This window comes from Mus pahari, chromosome 3 (genome assembly GCF_900095145.1).
Source record: "Mus pahari chromosome 3, PAHARI_EIJ_v1.1, whole genome shotgun sequence".
Classification (NCBI taxonomy): Eukaryota; Metazoa; Chordata; class Mammalia; order Rodentia; family Muridae; genus Mus; species Mus pahari.
Genome location: NC_034592.1, coordinates 29,207,927 through 29,225,436, shown reverse-complemented (window position 1 = coordinate 29,225,436; position 17,510 = coordinate 29,207,927). Strand labels below are relative to the sequence as shown.

At 36.6% G+C, this 17,510-nt stretch overlaps 1 protein-coding gene and 1 pseudogene across 4 annotated transcripts in view; both read left to right on the top strand.

Annotated features, from left to right (window-relative positions):
* Lrp1b (LDL receptor related protein 1B) overlaps positions 1 to 17,510 on the top strand; it is a 1,962,444-nt gene that overhangs the window by 530,965 nt on the left and 1,413,969 nt on the right. The window lies entirely within an intron of this gene.
* Positions 16,825 to 16,964, top strand: LOC115063782 (annotated as a pseudogene).

Genomic DNA, 17,510 nt, shown 5'->3' with positions numbered 1-17,510 from the left:
TCACGTCTTACCAAGATTCAAGTGTTTAAAAAACACAATCATTTTTCTTTTAGAGTTTATTTTATTTCAGTGTGTGTGTGTGTGTGTGTGTGTGTGTGTGTGTATGTGTGTGTGTGTGTGTGTGTGTGTGCGTGTGCGTGCGTGTGTATGCCTACACATACATAAAGGTACCAGTAAGGGTGTACAGAAGACATTGAATTATTTGTAACTGGAGTTACAGACACAGGAAATTGTGAGCCACCTAACACAGGTGCTGAGAAATAAATTTGGGTCATTGCCACAAGAGTATAACCAGTGATCTTAAGTAATGGGGGCCATCTTTCAAGCTTCCCAGCACTATCATTGTTTTTTAACCTATGAAATACTCCTAGCCCTGTTAGCATTTTTACAAATTGTGTGACAACTTTCTCTGACAGATAGTCACTGTTAATATTTCTTTATTTTGTACATGGAAGTACTGTTGTTGGCTACATACAATTTCAAAGTCACCATGGCATCTGTAGTTTCTAGGCAAGTGAAACAAGCTTTACCATAAACAGAAAGCACATATTACCTACTATAGAAACAGTATCACCTAATGGTTCCCTGGTAGAGTTAGCAGAAAGATAGGTTTGAAAAGGAGATCGATAATAGGGGCATCCCTGGGCTATGAGTGGGCAGGAGATCAGGCTGTTAGAATATAAGAGACTTTGCTTTGTGTTGCAAAGACTTTTCCCTGTGATGTTCTTCCAGAAAAAATAATAAAACTATTTAGCCACTGCTTCAGTATTTTTTGATGAGTCTGGAGTTTCTCTAAATATGATCCAAACCTTACCGCAAACCCCAGCTGATTGCAGCCACCTTTGTGTAACTTCTGTTTTAGACATTTTATCTCTGAGTGAGATTGTCTCTACCATCAAATAGGCTCAAACTGAGTGTGAAAAACATCTGCTGGTGGAAGCATTAGGATCAAAGTAGTTAAGAGCAAAGCTGACATTACCTACGCTAATAGTTTAAATGAGAATTCAATGTAAAAAGACTTAATGCTCAAGATTAAACACTCTTGCTGTAATCAGTGGCTAGATCTTACTTCTCTGAAGGTAGCTTTTCGAGCTGAAACTCTTAAATCTGCCTCATCCAAATTACCCAATAAGGAAACCTCTTTCTGAAACCAACCAACCATAGACCTGAAATAAAATTTGTGTTCAAGATATAGAAAGAGAAAAGAACAAAAGCCAAATGGAGAAGCAGTTGTTTGGCTTTGATTGTTTGCTGTGGTGTTTTTGTCCTCTATGAACACCACCTCCAATGCTATTTTACAATAATACAAACTGATTTGGCAGGAACACAGCAATGATGAACAAGGGACAGAGTGTTGGATCTATGATATCAAAGTTACACAGTTGAAGGCCACTTCTGAGAAGTTAGTCTTCAGAAACCACAGCTTCCAAAATTACAGCATTTGATGATAGAGTTGGACAGAATGTGGGACAGAATCGACAGAATATCCATTTTTTGATGGACTCTGTTTCCCTTTGTAATTAGGAGGGCCACAGATAAACCAACTCCTTACTAGTGGGGTTGTCACACTTGAAGTTTGATCATCTGATATTATTTAAATAGTGGCCTTTCAATTTACTCTACTCTTACCATCATGGGTGCAGGGTACTGTGGCTCCTGATAGACACTCCAGTGTAGAGCTCCTCTGCACACCAACTTTACATGACACGATGTTTCACTTCATCTTTTTTTTTTCCTTTCTTTCAACTATCTACATTTAAATTGAATTTTTTACTAGACAGTTGTGGTACATTAAACTTATGAAGACATTTAAACTAAGCAATGGATTGTTTCTACATATTTATATAAAATATTAGGATTTGACTTGTCTCTTACTGGTATTTTGTGACAATGTACCTTAGAACTATGCTTGCTTTTGAAAGTCACATGAGAAACTTCCGTTATTAATTGGGTTCTGAGAGTAAGCATGGGCCTTTGGTCTTCGGTAGTTTATACTTGGTGAATGAAGGATGGATATTATTAATCATACTCACTGTTTATAAAAGGGAAACTGCTTCTCCTGTTATCCACATCATTGTAGAGATGGCTCAATAAAATTACCAATAGAAGGCATGAAAATTCTAGTTGTACCATCCCTGAAACCGTATATCATATCACAGAGCTACTTGAAAATCCATGTGCTCTAATCACAATTGCAAGGATACTGAACTAGCGCGGATATCCCTCTATCAACAAACAAGTAGGTAATTAAAATGTGGTATTTGGAGAGATTGTTTAGCAGTTAAGAATGCTGACTGCTCTATCAGTGGTCCTGAGCTCAATTGCCAGCATCTACATGGTAGCTCACAATTACTTGTAACTCCAGTTCCAGATCTAGAGGATCTGATATCCTCTTCTGGTTTCTGAAGGCATCAGGCATATACACAGTGCACATATACTTATAGACAAAACATAAAGTTAAATATTTGGTTTTTATAGATTGATAATGTAGGTATATATAAATAATAAATCTTGGTTCAGCTTGAAAGAAAATGAAATTGTGAAAATTTTAGAAAAATTAATGATAATAGAATCTAATATATTAATATGGGTAACCCAGGCTCAGAAAAAATGTTTTTTTTTTTCTTACACGCAGATTCTAGGAAAAAGAAAGAGGAAAACAAGAGAAAAATGGTGGTTAGGAAAAGGAGGGAAGGTGATAGCATATATGTGGCAGTCTGTTGTTAGTAGGAGGTGACTATTTTGAGGCACAATGAAATAGAGGAATGGAGAAAAATTTTAAAAATGCATGAAAATGCCAAAACTAATCCCACTGCTCTTTGTGCTGATATAAAACAAACAAATAGACATTAAAGAATTAACACTCATAACTTTTCATGAATATTAAAATACTAATAATACATAAAAATAATGAATATAGGATCCTAAATATTAAAATGGCACTTATTGTGTTTATTGTTTTCTCATTTTTATTTAAACATATACTCTCCTCTGTTAAACTCTAAGAACGTTTGAATTGTAATTCATCATTTATAACTCTAATAATATTTTCCAAGCGAATGCAAATAAACTTTAATTAACTTGGTGAGTAATTACTTCTTTGAGTAATTACAGTGTGTGCTATGCCACACTGGATCATCTTCTGTTATGTGCTGAGGCATCTTATATGGTTAAGTGGGTAAATAACATAATATTTTGAGTCTGAGTCTTTTCCAGTGTAGTTGATGACAGAGAAACATATGACGACTTTTTTTTTTTACCCATAAGATATTTAAATTTGAGAAATTGATCAAAATTAGGTCATACTAACTGCAGAAATTTCCTTTTCCTCTCATTATTGTCAGAATATAACATAAAAGATTGATATTTGTAAGTAACAACAAACTAGTTTTCAAAATCTGCTATGATTCTCTCCTTAGTATTATACCTATTTTTTTTTTTTTTGCCAAAGGCAAAATTTAGCACCGAAATTTTAAAGTTGATAGGGTGTTATTATTTTATTGATTGCCAACATCTCATGTGTATGGGTGACTTGGTTAGTTCCCTTTTTGTTATAGAATCTATGTATTACAAATGTAAAGCTAGTATTTTGACTGTATGTTATGAATAATAAAAGTATCAAACTTTGATTATGATTCTCATTATGGCTTAAAACATAAGCAAAAGTCATTTCAATTTTATTGTCCACAACAGTTTACATTCCAATTTCATTTTCAAAAAGTAATATCTATCTATAATATCATATTCTAAAACTAAATAAGTTTCATATCTTAATGCATCTTGACATAGTTTATATATATATATATATATATATATATATATATATATATATATATATGTGTGTGTGTGTGTGTGTGTGTGTGTGTGTGTGTGTATTCTTAAAATACTCTGAATTAAAAATCTCCTGTAAACAAGAATTTTCCATCATTAAAAGGAACAAAGAGCTTTGACAATTGCTATGAATATATTATCATACTATCATAATCTAGTGTCCATTTCCTTAGATTCTGAAAGTTATGAAATTTTTAGGAAACAAGGTATTCAAAGTATAAGCATTTTCCTGAAAATAAGAAAGACATCTTGTTCACACTAATGTGATTGGAACATGGTAAACACTTCTGAGGTTAATTTAAGTGACTTTTCTATGATTCAAGTTCTACCAATCAACATGAGTTTTCATTAAACTCTGTAAATCAAGGAACTTATTTAATCAAACCGATCAATGGAAAAAAAAAGAAATGATAGTCTCAATGAACTGAAAACACTCTTTCACCAAATAACACTTTCTAATGAATTTTATAAATGATTCTCTCTCTAAATCAGGTTTGTTAGCTCCTAAGTGCCTATGCTCTTGACATAGCCAGAGAAGGGTGGAATTACTTCCTTACAGGCACCTTTAGTTTTAATTTTTGCTGGACTCAAAAAGACTTTAGGATACATTTGGAAACTTTAGTTTTATATTTATTGAAGTATGTACATTTTAAAATGTTTTAATCTATTATTTTGACTTAACAACTATTTTCTAAAGCATTTACATACCTTCATTGCTTTCAGCTCATTCACCACCACCTGTACCAATTTACTTTTTTTTTTTTTTTTTTTTGACAGGGTTTCTCTGTATAGCCCTGGCTCTCCTGGAACTCACTTTGTAGACCAGGCTGGCCTCGAACTCAGAAATCTGCCTGCCTGTGCCTCCTGAGTGCTGGGATTAAAGGCGTGCACCACCATGCCCGGTTCCACTTTACTTTTTGCCTCTTCTTATTTGTTGGGGGTGGATTTGCGTATGTCAGAAAATTAAAATACTTTTGAAGAAAAAAGAACTAGAATCTACTCACATTTGGGACAGAGAGAGCCAACTGGAGGAATAAACATACATTTTACCAAGAAAGTCCATTCATATATGCATGTATGTGTGCAAATATATACATGTAGTTTATATTAAAATGGTCACATATAAATATCTGAAGAATGAGATGAAAGTGGTCCCTGGTGAATGTATTTGAGGACTGCTTATCTGTCAAGAGCTTGGGTTTTTTGTGCTTTTCTTCTGTGTTGTGGCTGCTAAAGGATTCATGGATTCCCCCTGCATGTGTGATTTTTATTCCCGTCTGAAATCACTGGTAATTGCTGTCTGAAGAAACATGGCTTTCTCGTGTGCCGTGCTGCCTGTTCTCTAGAGCTTGGTTTAAACAACAAACCACCATTTCGTGTTTCATACATTTTAATGAAAGTTATTCCATAAATGTCTCCTGAGTGTGTTACATTTCCACATTCTCTTCACACTCTAATCATAATCACAGTCATAAGAGAGATTTTGTCCAAGGATTATAGGAGTATTTTCACTGTATACTTGGAGAAAAAGACTTTCTATTTTAGACAAAATGCTTGGGAAGATTGTCTTAAAAATATAATATGTATTAAAGCAGAAAAGCTTCTATTTATAAAAGTTATAAGCACATGGATATAAATTTGTATACAATTATTAAATATAAAATTTCAAAAGTAGATACTGGTGAGATAAATAAATGAATTTCACAAGGTGACATGTAAAAACCTTCTTTTAAGTGACTCTTCCATGTAAAATTCATCCTCTAAAAATATAAGTTATAATATGCATTTACATACATATATTCAATTCTCTATTCATGCATATATGTATATTTATGTACATATGTATATAGAGTTGCATACAGATTTTACATATGTATATATAAACACATATGTACATGTTTGCATAGTCAAATACATATGCATACATGGGTATAAATGCCTTGTTATAGTTTGTGTTCATTTCCTTACAAATGCACATGTGGAACATAATCATCAAGGCCTTAAATTTCAAATGTGGAAGTTCTAGAATTGGTAGAGAGTGAAAAGTGTTGTATTCTAAATATTAAGAGAGAATGTGAGAGCCAGCTAGCTCCTCCATTATATGAACTATAAATCAAGCTTTTTGTCATCAGGAGGTATCAAGTCAGATGCAGGTAAACTATATAATCTATTAAGTAATCTTTTAGTGACTAAGATTGTATCAATCAACACCAGAAAGGAATGTGAAGTGTATTGGGTCAAGGAGAAAGATAGCATGCCAAATAAGTTTCCAGAAAGAATTTGTGACATATGTGTGACTGAGTAATGGAATTCTAAAATATAATTTGGAAGTGAGACTAATTCATAAGTCTATGGAAGTTCTGAAAGCTAGATGACTAAAAGATTTTAAATTATGAATTTACATTCAATTTTTCCTCTTTAACACTGGGACTGATATAGAATTAGCTACATGATAGTTGGCTACTGCATCCAAAACGTGTTATAAGGAAATTTCAGAAATACTTGTTATTTTTATGAGTTTCATTATTTGTGTAAATTTCTGGTATATATTTAAAAGTCAAATTTATAGATACATATGTGATATAGACTGACAGATAAGTTGTACTCCTGTCTTCCCACATTGCCCTGTAACAATTGTACTCAAGCAAAGGGGCATTCACAAACACTCACACACACACATACACACACACACACACACACACACAAAGCCTAATGTTGTCTCTTGTGTTTTTAATATCCTTTTCTTGATCAGACCTTCTATCATAATTGCTACACTATTCCATTGCCTAAAATCAGTAATACAATATCACAATAACTCAATATTTCCCATTCCACTTTAGAATGTCAATTTCAAATGATAAACCATAGTCACAATCACTGGAGTACATGAAGGGGAACAGTTAGGTTATTTACTGGGATCAAGCCTTCATAAATAACCAAGACGACTCAGAACACTGAAAACTGGCAGACTATTTCAAAGGATATGTTTGGGTACGAACAGGCTGTCAAGAAGACTGGGGACACAGTTTGAATGAAAAGGACTCTGTACCATTTTGAGGACGTCCTTGGCTGATGACTTGGAGCTAAACAGCCCCAGCAGCGACTGTCAAGTGGCAATGATTTTACATCAGAACACGGCATAACTGGTAGCAACAGAAGGGAGAGAGAAAATATCTCTTCTGATGAAAACTGTTAGGGATTTGTGGGAAAGGAGAAAGGCTAAACTGGAAGGAGAGAAGGGTTGTTATCAAAAGCGCTAGTCTTTGGGGACTGAAATCTTCTAATGGGTTCAAATAACTGGCGCCTCAATTCATTCTTTACAGATCATCTTAGCAATGATATCCTTTCTTGCCTATAAAAAATAGTTTGAGGCTTAATTCAGAATAACATCCCTATTTAGCCCATAAATGCTTGAAGCTTAAATTTAAAATCAAACTTGTCTTCCCTTCAACACCAGAAATCCTTGGGGCACTGAAGTAGTTTGTATAAAATACATTTGTGTACAAAACTTTTTAAGATTCCGCCTTTGAGCCACAAAAGGATAGAGAATATTATTAAAAGGATGAACTTAGCAAGAGCTTTACATTTAGATTCTATAAAGTAAATACAATTTAGTTCCTATGTTTCATGTATCAAAACACTTAAGCAAAATAGGAAAAACATTATGTAAGTGGAAAGCAGTTTATAATGGGACCATCACCAATAAAAGCATGTTTTACAGTGAGAAGTAGCAGGTCACTTTCCTACCTAGATGGAATCAACTGATGTTAATGGAATCAATGTTCGCTCACCAGCAGAGTTACAGTGAAGAAATCATTAATATAAGCCAGTCAACTCGCAAATAGACATTTCAATGATGTGAGTACCAGGGAAAATGAAAATGGATTTTACGTTTAAGACAGTACACAATATGTTTCTTTTAAATCAAAAAATAAAAATATACTATTCAATACAATAATACTTCCTGATTTTGAGCAATTTTGTTATTTTCCTGAGATGTGCAACTAAAATTTTCTAGATGTGCCAGAATTAGCCTGTATAACCTTAGGAAGTTATGGACACCTGTCCACTCACCACTGAGAACTGCAACATTCCTACTGTGTCTCCTGAGACAACTTCACCTTTCTTCTCAAAAGCAAACAACAAAGTATAGCATATAATCAAAACTGTTTCATCAGCCCATGCAATAAAAGTATTTCATATTTTTCCTCTAAAGGGAGTTTCTCTTAGAGTCTATGAAATCTTATTTAACTGATACTTTTAGGAAGCAGAAATAGTTTACTGGCAAGCCCACTACTTATCAAAGTGTACAAAAGTAGAGGCTGCGATGATGGGTACAAGGTAATAGTGTAATGTGACAGTTGACAGAAATAGGAAATCTATACAATGTCCTTGAGCAACTCAAAAAGCTACTCAAGACCTGGGAACTCAACCGATCCACAATCTACTATCCCTAGGGATTATAATCATTTTATTTATAATTTATAATCTCTTAAACTAGTTAGTGTCCATATTATTGGCCAGAAATTTTTATAGAAATTTTATGCTAAAGTTAGCAGATCACTCAAATCTGAGAAAGCAAGAGTGCATAAATACACTTTATTTTTTAAAAAATTATCATAAAATAATCTAAAATTGGTTTGAAAAACTAAATTATAGATGTTGCTTTGCTGTATAACATCTTGCTAGGTCATCACCCAATAGTTTATACTAGTCCCATAAAATTAATCAAGGAGTCTATCTCTTCACTTTTATTGTATGTGTGTGTGTGTGTGTGTGTGTGTGTGTGTGTGTTTGTATGTGCTGAGACTGCCCACATCACTGCTGCTTCAACCATAGAGTCTTAGAATAGTTGAGCTCAAGAGTGAATATCAAATTGTATTCTCCACCTTTTTACTCATTGTCTTCAGTCTGGCCTGTTTTCTGATGTCTTAGTCTATGTTCTGACTGTAGGCAACCTATTGTATGGGGCTCAAGTCTGTCTGCCCCTTACAAAGGCCAATGATTTATAGTTATGGAATCATACAGAAAATCTGCCATGGTAATAAAAGGAGAAATTATGTTTATTACAGAAAACTTTATCAGAGTTTTATGAGAGAAAAACATGACTCTGGCGACCCAAAATTGCAGGCAGAGCTGCAAACAGAAGCCAGAAACCTAGACCCACAAGTACTTTGCTTCTAGCATTGACACTGAATACAGTTTTACTTTACAGTTGCTTTCAACCTATCGCTCTTTTTCAGCAATGATTACCACCTTTCTTTCTCTCACTCTTTCTCTCTTTCTCTCCTCTATCTCTGTTTCTCTCTGTGTTTCTCTTTTTTACTGTCTGTCTGTCTGTCTCTGTCTTCGTCTCTCTTTCACACACACACACACACACACACACACACACACACACACACATACACTTCTGGTTTAGGGACATGGAGACCACATGTCCCTAATCATAATGAAAATCTACTCTGCATTTAGCCTAGGTTGTAAAGGGTAGTCCCAACAGAAAGCAAAGGCTTACTGGAGTTTTTTTCACACCCTTCTCTTAAAGGAAGATTAGAATTAAACAGAATGAGTAAAAGGCAATGAAGCAGGTGGACACAGTGAAAGCACTGCAAGTGTCAAGGTCTACTGTGGACTTGGTCATACGATCTGGTAAAGGTCAATCTCTGAAGGTGAGAGGTGTAAGAAACACCTATTTTCAAAGCTACACAAATGTACCCAGTAGTGTACTGAGCACAAAATCAACACTTAAAATAACACACTACTCAACATGGTTAGCTTCAACTTGTCTCTAAATATACACAATCACAATATGCCCATGTTCTGAAGCTGCAGGTTCAATTCTCCACATGGACCAGGTTTTGACTATGCAAACCTCAACACTACACACACATACACAGTGAGAAACTTCCTCCAACTACGGTACACCTATTAATAGTATAACTCCCTATGGGTCAAAAATTAAAAAACATGAGTATATAGGATCCATAATTACTCAAACCACCACAGCAAATGACAATTTTAATTTAATTTAATTTAATTTAATTTATGGAGGTACTTAAGTGCCATGTGACAACTTTGTTCCTGAGGATATTTGGATCATATTTGGACTTCTGGAAAAGAATATGCAACTCATGAGAAATTATGCTATTCTCTATAATAAAAGAAAACAACACTATGAAGATGAAGGATTGTTACACAGTAAAATTTCAAGATGAGTTCAACTAAAATTTTTGTAATTCATCTAGAGTTCCATATGGTTCCATCATGGGAGGACTAATTTGAATTTCCTATAGTTTATACATAAATGATAACACAACTAGTTAGGAACCTTGATGAATAAGTTTGCATCATGATTTAGTGCTAACTTATAGTGTTGGTTGGACCTTTATAACAATTGTCTGTACTTATACATTTCTGATTATTTTTGTTCTCTGGTGAGAATGAAACCCAGTGTCTTTAAAATGTTAGACAATGATCTATAAAGTTTTCTCTATACATAATAGTGGGTTATACTAATTCTCATACATGTAAATTATACATATATATATATACATACACATATACACATATGTGCATATATGCATGTACACATATAAACATATTCACATATATACATACACACATACACTTATACACATGTAAATATATGAGAAAATAAATTGCATGTATGTTTGTATGTCTGTGCCACCATGTGTATTCCCTGGTCTCTTGAAGTCTAGAAGATGGTAGTAAATCCATTACAATTGAGATATACATGGTTGTGATCCTCCACATAGAATTGGGAAGTATGAAAAAGTAGGCAACACTCTCATGCATTGAACCATTTCATCACAAATACATTTTCATTCCATTCATCCATCATCACTGTTGCTAGGTGTCCTCCTCTCCCACTGATTCACTTCTCTTCAACTGATCTTTTTTTTGACTTTTGCTTCTTTATTTTTTACATTTTCTTCCTTTTATAAACCTGTGAGTTTAATATGTGTTAGTTTTAGGAGCACAAGACAGAATTAGTCTTAGGAACATAGGAGATTTACCGGTGCTCATGCCACTTGGGAAAATAGCTTGTTTCCATCATTAGTCATTATTTGCCTATAATTTTGGAAAGAGTGGGCTATGAAGATTCTTTAAGAAAGGGTTGTATAAACTCATCCTTTTTTTCCATGAAGAGTCTAATACTACGTAGCTCTTGCTCAGAAAATCACAGTGCTAGAAGTCAAGAGTGCACTAAGCGTGGCATACCTGGAAGACAGCATCATTAAACACACTATTCTTACCACTTCTCCTATATCCCCTCAATTTTCTCTTCTGCAATATTCCCAATATATTCAATATTCTCTACTCTCAGCCCTTTGACCACTAGAGTTCATCTTGCTGTGAGAGTAAATCTTGTCATTTTAAGGGATTTGTCATCAACACAGAAATAAGTTGTTGGGCATGACTTTTAGGGATTTTCTTGATTAAATTAATTGAAATGGGAAGCTCTAAACTAAATGTGAGCAGGGCTTAGATCCTGAGCTGAATGAGGAGAACAAGAATTGAGTGGCATCTTTTATCATTATCTGCTTCCTCAATGTATCTTCAATGTGACTAGCTGCTTTCCACTCCTTCTAATACAACTTCCTTGGCCCAATCAATTATATTTCCAAGATATGTAAGACAAAGTACATTGTTTTCCCTTTAGTTCCCTTTTTCATGTATTCTGTCATAGAAATAAAATATGTCATTTATACTGGCAGTCAAAGCAAAAGGAAGATTCTCTGACTACTGCTGTGTGAGCAGGGCTAACCAAAAAGCATAAAGGTGGATATTTAGAAGGCAACTTGACAGGCACTTATGGCCACATAGGAAAATGTCAGCAGTAGCTCTCCCAGGAGAGCTTCATACCTCTAAGCCTTGAATTTCTAGTAAGATGTAAAGTATAAAACATAGGTTATGTGGGGCAATGGGCTATGTACAGATGGCCTAGTCTTCAGTCTAGCTGAGGTTGTGAACCCCAGTGAAACCCAGTGGTGATATTTCATCTACATGGGATGGTAGGCGTTCCCTCATGACTCCTGGATCTCTGCCTCCTGTAGAAGTTACCGCCTCCACAGCCCCCACAAGAAAAGGGTGGCTTTTAGTCATGAAGACAATGTCCCAAGCTTCTGACCTTCAGGTTAGACTCCTCCCAGTTACCTAGCAACAGCAAGATAACAAGCCCACTATAAGAGGGGCTGCTTGGCTCCTCCTCGCTCTCTTACTGTCTCTCCTTGTCCTCTCTCTTAGTCTCTAGTCTCTAACCTCTTATTCTCTCTAACTTTTTACTCTCTAGCCTTTCTTCCCTCTCTTTACCCCTTTGCTTCTCTTGGCCATGGCTGGTCTCTCTCTCTCTCTCTCTCTCTCTCTCTCTCTCTCTCTCTCTCTGCATGTTCCTGGCTGCTCTCTCTCTCTCTCTCTCTCTCTCTCTCTCTCTCTCTCTCTCTCTCTCTCTCTCTCTCTNTCCACTGTGGCTCTATACAGTCCATCATTAATGCTGCTGTTAGAATGTATCAGTTACTCTGGAAGAACATCGATCCACTGTGGCTCTATACAGTCAGTCACTAACGCTGCCTGCCCTTTACCCTGAGTACTTCACCTGTTCTGACATAAAGTTTCTGAGGGCGTATTTGAATTTATACTTATTTCTTTGCTTTCGGGTCACCAGCACTTTGGTGTCAACTGACACATTAAACCACTTAAATCACTTACAAGGATTTAAGCATCTAGCCATCTACCAACACGATGATGATATTTGTTTTTAAGTCAAGGCAACTGGTAGATCTTAAGCCATTTCCCTACACCATCAGATTCTCTTTGGACAGGAACATAAGCACAAGTAGTTCTTGTCCTTGATTAGTCTCTCTCTCCTAAGCAATCTTGTTCCTACGCCTAGTGTTAATTACTTTTATGAACTGGGTCATTCACAAGCTGATATCACAAGTCTGGTTAGCCTATTTCTATAGAAGGTTCTAGATAGGTGTTCTATTCAGATTCCTAAAGCAGTATCCAAGGGGGGGGCATTAAGATGGTTTTGGATTTTGGTTAGATTTTTACAAATCATGAGTATGCTATATTTCCCCAAGTCAAAAGTTACTCTGAATATGGTTTAATGACATCATTTCATTTCCTTTCTTTAATAGAATGTCAAATTTTCTGTCTATAAATTTCCCTTAGTTTATACCTTTTATGTTGCTACTAAAAACGTTCTATGCTTAGTTTACCTTTCTATTACTGTAAAAATTACCATGGTGGTTGATAGCCTCTGGCCTGCCAGTTACTGAATAATGACACGGAGACCTTTTATTAATTATGAAAGCTTGCCCTTCCTTAGCTTAGAAGACTCTCTACTAGCTCATGTAAGTAAAGCCGGCCGTCTAGCTCTGTCCCTTTTCTTATGTCCCAGCGCCTGTGTCTTCCTCTGCTCTGGCTGGGGAATCTCCTGCCTTCCTGAGTAGAGCATCTCCTGCCTCAGCTTATTTCCCAGAGTTCCTAACTCTGCCCGGAAGTCCCGCCTATCTTCTCCTTCCTTGCTATAGGCCATTCAACTCTTTATTAAACCAACCAGAAGGTGATGGAGAAGATGTTTACAAAATACTGAGTCAGGTGATGCCTCATACAAAGACAATCTTTACACAGTGCACAAGAGATTATCCCAACAACAGCAAGACAGGCTTATTCTCGTATGGAGAAGCTGAACGTCATCCCTTACAAGGTTGCTTGATCTTATATGTAGGTAGATTCAACAATGACTGGAAAAGAGGAGGAGGAGGAGGAAGAGGAAGGAGGAGGAAGATAGCAGAAAAAAAAGTCCATGGTTAACTCAGAAGGATGCTAGAAAACTAACTTGTAACAAGTAAAAACTAAGATGCGACTTTCTCTCTCGCACACTCTATACCCCAGGATAACCACTGGTGAACGACCCTTTCCATTTTGTTCTAGCTAAAAAGTACACCAGGCATGATGGATTTAGAGTACCACAGTGCTGCTTGCTCTAACGACATAATGCATGCGAGCAAAGACCATCAGCTACTGCTAAAAGCATCAGCGGAAAAGCTGAGTGAAAACTTGGCAGCTTCCCGTTTAGCTCAGCAGGGCTTGACTCCGCCCATCCATCACGCACAGGGACAGAAAGGGCCAGGCCGGTAGATTCCGGATGTAGGCAAAACAGGGAACTTTTGTTTTGGTTTATTTTGTCTTTTTCCACGTGTTTTAACATGACTGAGAGTTTAGAGGAGCATTATCTCAAGACAGATCATGAATTTATTTTGTGTAAATGTTTCATTTATTTATTATTATGGGTAATCACGAGTCTCTCTCTGTCTCTCTGTCTCTGTCTCTGTCTCTGTCTCTCTCTCTCTCTGTCTCTCTCTCTGTGGTGTACATGCCACAGCAAATGTGAATGTCAGAATCAGTTTTCTTTCTTTCTTTCTTTCTTTCTTTCTTTCTTTCTTTCTTTCTTTCTTTCTTTCTTTCTTTCTTTCTTTCTTTCTTTCTTTCTTTTTTTGAGACAGGGTTTCTTTGTATATCCCTGACTGTCTTGGAACTCACTCTGTAGACCAGGCTGATCTCGAACTCAGAATTCTGCCTGCCTTTGCCTCCCAAGTGCTGGGATTAAAGGCGTGCGCCACCACTGCCGGGCCAGTTTTCTTTCTCCACCTTGTTTTGAGGTGGAGTCTTTCTTGCTATTTCTGCCATGCTCATTGGCCTATAAGCTTCTGGGGGTTCTCCTATTTCCTCCTCCCATCTCAGTGGGGGGATTACAGGTGCACACATTGCATCCATTTAGCAAAAGAACAGTGGTAGCTTCCCCACTGGGGTCTACGATCTCTTCAGCCATGGACTTCTGACCACATTTTATGGCACCTAACATGGATTCCCTCCTGCGGAGAAGGCCTGGACTCTGAGCCCACAGCCGAGCTGCCTCCACCACACCTGTGTACTCGCCTTACCCGACTGGGCAGTGATGTAGAAGAGTCCACAGCGGAGTAAGACTTTTGATAACAGTTCTCCCCCCAGCAGCCTGCAGAGCACCCGGTGTCACAGTGAGGGCTACTGAGCATGAGCAAAGCTCTTCCACACTAGGGTCACAGTCCTGGTGGGCAACCAGATGAAATGAAAATTATATAATTAAGGAATTTTTGTACTGTGGGGAATTGAAGGCTCCAGTCGAGCTGAGGTCTGAACCCTGATGGTCATAATTCACCTATATGACACGGTAGGTGTTCCCTCATGCTCCTGGAACTCCAGCCCCTTTGTTCCTCTCTCACACTTCTCTCTCCTCTTCCCTTTCTCTTTGTCTTCTCTCCTCTCTCCTTTCTCTCTCCTCTCCTCTCCTCTCCTCTCCTCTCCTCCTTTTCTACATTAAAGATCTAAAACCATAGACTGTCTCTGCTCATCAAGGCCCACTATTCTTGGATAATGGGATAGGCTTTGTCTTAATGAGCTGTGCCTAATCTCCTGTCAGAAGGCCTTCCTGTCCTCCAGCCACAGACTGGACTAAGGACTCTCGCCTGCCTGGGACCTCTCTCCCTCTGCCCTCTCTCCCCTATCTCCAGTGCTGAGAGTGTCTCCCCAAGGCCCCTGGTATAGGGGCTGCCCCTTGTCCACCCCCGCAGTGTAGGGTCAATGGCTTCACACAGACAGATGCCCACTCAGGCCCAAGTGGAAAGCATCCACCTGCCCAGAGCACAGGAACTCTGGCCTGCTGCAAGCTCTCCCCACCCCAATTTCACCTACATCCCACAGCCCCACAGGTTATATCCTATAAAACAGGCCTTACATCTGGTGATTATTACCTTAACAAGTGTCATTCTACTATTGTACCAATGCTTGCTTGCTTTTTTTTTTTTTTTCTGCTCTTTAGGGTGGTATTATCTATTACACAGAGTGTCTGTGGATTATTGACAATAGTACTTTACCTTCAGCCCGTAAAATACCTTCTGGAATATGGAAACTAGGCAGCATGGTGGATGCTTTTGGTACACATTCACACACACACTCACACCCAGACACATACACACTTGCACGTTCACACACACACACATTATTGAAACTTTGTTATGCTTCTACAACATGTGTATGTGTGTTTTGCTAAGTACTGAGTTAATTATTTACCATTCAACTCAATGGTTATTATGTTTTTGAATCACCCTTTTGCCCTACATTTCCAGAAACAAATTAATTTGAAAGGAGATGGCTGAGACATTTCTGTCTCTACAGTACTGTGCTAACAAATGAGATATACTCACAGGTATCTGAATGAATGTAATACATTTTAGTTAATTATAATACATAAATTCCATATCTCATTTTAGCAACTCTTAACTGTTGGCATACCAGCAGAACAGAGTTCTTAGACACTTCCTAGCTCATACAAGTCTACTAGCCATTCCCTGATAGTTTTACAGATGCCGTTTGACATTCATTTAAGAATTCTATTCCTTTAAAAGAAAAGAGTTATGAGCACTATTTATAGAATGTAACATGCTACAATGAAAGGCCATGTCTATACCAATGGATGTGCTTTCTCAACTGTAGAATGTGACCTCTTGGTATAAATTGTTAATTGTCCTTTGTGGTGCACTATTGACTAAAATAATTTAAATTATTCAGTATATCTCACTCTACTAAATACAGAGAAATGGTTTATATGATGTGATTTTGGCTAATACGACAGAAAGAAGCAGGTCTTTGCTTTAATGGTCTCAGTACCTTACATTATTTGTCACAAACTGCACATTTTTGTTATTCATTTCTTACACGTATGCATTTCAAAGTGTGTGTTGCAGTGTCAGTTTATTTCCAGGCCATTTGTGTAAGTGTGTGAGGTTTTATGACCACTGTGTCTCTTGTGACTATGTCTTCTCTGGCTTTTTCTGTTTGTTTGGTTTTAGGAGGCAACTATGTTGTGTCTTCAATCACTTTATTTGTTATACAATGCATAATCTGTGATCTAATAGGAAATTATATTGCATCGCTTCTTGGCCATTTGGCTAAGATCAAGTGTAGGAAAATATATTGCTTTCTCTCTTTTCTAACTATTAAATCCTTTGGATTTATATGAAGATACATTCTGTTTTTAACTAAAGGTTGACTAATGGAGTGAAAACATTCATTTTAAATATCCCTCCAAGTTTTAGCAAAACTAGGAAAAGTTTAAATACGACCAAAACAAAACTTAAAAATTATCCTTGTAAGAACACATTTAATATTCATCATCTATACTAACGTCATTGTAGATATTGTTTTTTAAGGATTTTCATCATGTATCAAATGTAGTCTATATATGTTTTCAATGTAAAATAAAAAACAAATCGTGGAAACTCGAAAAGATTGTGGAATACCTGTGTTCACGTCCAACATTTAAGGAAAAAGAAAGATGACACAGCTAATAAAGATAATAGATTACCCAATTTTACTATTGTATCTTTTTTTTTGATTAGCAGGGATATCTTGACATTTTAATTATTTGTTTTATATTAAGTTCAACATTATTAATAGTACAGTCTGTTTATTGCTGTCTCTGGGTCATGAACATACAGACATTCACATACATCCACATATATCTTTTTTTTTTTTTTTTTTTTTTTTTTTTTGGTTTTTCGAGACAGGGTTTCTCTGTGTAGCCCTGGCTGTCCTGGAACTCACTCTGTAGACCA